Source organism: Amblyraja radiata, unplaced genomic scaffold, assembly GCF_010909765.2.
Source record: "Amblyraja radiata isolate CabotCenter1 unplaced genomic scaffold, sAmbRad1.1.pri S64, whole genome shotgun sequence".
Lineage (NCBI taxonomy): Eukaryota > Metazoa > Chordata > Chondrichthyes > Rajiformes > Rajidae > Amblyraja > Amblyraja radiata.
The window spans coordinates 341,056-344,229 of NW_022630158.1; positions in this window are offsets into that span (position 1 = coordinate 341,056).

Here is a 3,174-nt window from a genome sequence, read left to right on the forward strand (position 1 = left end):
CCATTACCTGGCTAATGTGGCATTCAATACGTCATTTGGATCTGTGTTAGTGGGAACTGGTTTACATTCATACACTCTTCTCTCCCAATTTTGCTAGCCCTTGCTGTCTCCTCCCCTTCCTTAACCCTCTAGCTGTCTCCTCCCACCCTCCCATCCGCCCGCCCTCGGGCTCCTCCTCCTCCTCCCATTTTACTTCCTCCTCCCCCCCACCCCCCATCAGTCTGAAGAAGGGTTTCGGCCCGAAACGTCCCCTATTTCCTTCGCTCCATAGATGCTGCTGCACCCGCTGAGTTTCTCCAGCAATTTTGTGTACCTTCGATCTTCCAGCATCTGCAGTTCCTTCTTGAACACTCTTCTGTGGGTTCGAGGTTACTGGACCCAGAGGCATTTTGTTAAAAGCCAAAACAAATTGATAACCGCGCGATCCTAAGTGACGATTATCTATTTGAGATCTGGTAACGGATGATCCATATTCTATACCAGGTTGGAGGCTATACTTTTAACACGATCTCCCATCAATGCGTTCAATCTGTTTCCCAAGACCACACAGATCTCGCAACAAACAATATTTGAAATACTTTTGTGTGCAAGTCCGATTATAATCGAGCCCGTGACAATCCGGTCGCTGAAAATTTACCCTAGGCTAAATCTTGTTCATTTATTCAAAATATAGAAATATTCAGGATTTTGCAGATGTTACACAGTGATATGTCTCATGTAGTCGTGAATACGATTGGTCTCAGTTGAAGGGCGAGATGAAATGCTGCTGTGGCCTGGTGCTCGGAATTTCAACAACCGTCTCTTTCTTTAACATGTTTATAGATTACACTCAGCGGATATCGCATCCCATTTTCTAGCTCCTTTCTTAATTTGGGCTATGTCACCGCGTAAATACAAGTGTTTGTGCAGCAACCGAAAAGCAAGCGCATGCAGCTGGTTTGGTCCGCGATAAACATCGGGTCACGGTAACTGGCTGAACAAAAGCACCTTGTTATCTGCGTCCAAAGAAAACATAGAACATATACAAAGCTGTATGAAGTTGCCTGAAACGGCGAAAAGCAAGATCATTGACTTCCTCCGCTTATCATTTCGGGATCGTTCTGATTGGCTTCATTCTTGCTGCGCCTCAAGCTCATGCTAGATCGACAGGGCGCTTTCATGTGCCCGATTGGCGGAGCGTTGAGCAACGATATTAGGTACATTGGAAGCAGAGTGGTGAATCCAGGTGAATGCCAACCATTTAACTTTGAGGGTATGAGACGTGAAATGGCCAAGATAGACTGGCAATTGATTCTTAAAGGGTTGACGGTGCACATGCAATGGAAGGCATTTAAAGACTGCATGGATGAACTACAACATTTTTTATCCCTGTTTGGCAAAATAATAAATCAGGGAAGGTAGTGCATCCGTGGGTAACAAGGGGAACCAGGGATAGCATCAAAACAAAAGATGAAGCATACAATTTATCCAGAAAAAGCAGCCGACCAGAGGACGGAGATAAATTCAGTCCAGCAGAGGAGGACTTAATTTGGAAAGGAAAATTAGATTATGAAAGAAAACTGGCAGGGAACATAAAAATTGACTGCAAAAGTTTTTATAGATATGTGAAGAGAAAAAGATTAGTTAAACAAATGTAGATCCCTTGCAGTCAGAAACAGATGGATTGATCATGGGGAACAAGGACATGGCAGACCAATTGAATAACTACTTTGGGTTTGCTTCACGAAGGAAAACATCAATAATCTGCCGGAAATAGCAGGGGACCGGGGGTCAAATGAAATGGAGGAACTGAGTGAAATCCATGTTAGCTGGGAAGTGGTGTTAGGTAAATTGAATGGATTAAAGGCCTAAAAATCCCCACGGCCAGATAGGCCCCATCCAGAGTACTTAAGGAAGTAGCCACAGAAATAGTGGATACATTAATGATAATTTTTCAAAACTCTTTGGATTCTGTAGTTCCTGAGGATTGGGGGGTAGCTAATGTAACCCCACTTTTTAAAAAAAAGTGTGGGAGAGAGAAAACGGGAAAATACAGACCAGTTTGTCTAACATCGATTGTGGGGAAACTGCTAGAATCAGTTATTAAAGATGGGATAGCAGCACATTTGTAAAGTGGTGAAATCATTGGACAAAGTCAGCATGGATTTACGAAGGGTAAATCATGTCTGACGAATCTTATTGAATTTTTCGAGAATGTAACTAGTAGAGTGGATAAGGGAGAACCAGTGGATGGGTTATATCTGGACTTTCAGAAGGCTTTCGACAAGGTCCCACATAAGAGATTAGTATATAAACTTAAAGCACACGGTATGAGGGGTTCAGTATTGATGTGGATAGAGAACTGGCTGGCAGACAGGAAGCAAAGAGTGGGATAAACGGGTCATTTTCACAATGGCAGGCAGTGACTAGTGGGGTACCGCAAGGCTCAGTGCCTGGACCCCAGCTATTTACAATATATATTAATGATTTGGACGAGGGGATTCAATGCAACATCTCCAAGTTTGCGGATGACACGAAGCTGGGGGGAAGTGTTAGCTGTGAGGAGGATGCTAGGAGGCTGCAAGGTCACTTGGATAGGCTGGGTGAGTGAGCAAATGCATGGCAGATGCAGTATAATGTGGATAAATATGAGGTTATCCACTTTGGTGGCAAAAACAGGAAGGTAGGCTATTATCTGAATGATGGCCGATTAGGAAAAGGGGAGATGCAACGAGACCTGGGTGTCGTGGAACACCAGTCATTGAAAGTAGGCATGCAGCAGGCAGTGAAGAAAAAGGATGGTATGTTAGCATTCATAGCAAAAGGATTTGAGAAGAGGAGCAGGGAGGTTCTACTGCAGTTGTACAGGGTCTTGGTGAGACCACACCTGGAGTATTGCGTACAGTTTTGGTCTCCTAATCTGAGGAAAGACATTCTTGCCGAAGAGGGAGTAAAGAGAAGGTTCACCATACTGATTCCTGGGATGTCAGGACTTTCATATGAAGAAAGACTGGATAGACTTGGCTTGTACTTGCTAGAATTTAGAAGATTGAGAAGGGATCTTATAGAAACTTACAACATTCATAATGGGTTGGACAGGCTAGATGCAGGAAGATTGTTCCCGATGTTGGGGAAGTCCAGAACAAAGGGTCACAGTTTAAGGATGAGGGGGACATCTTTTAGGACCGAGATGAG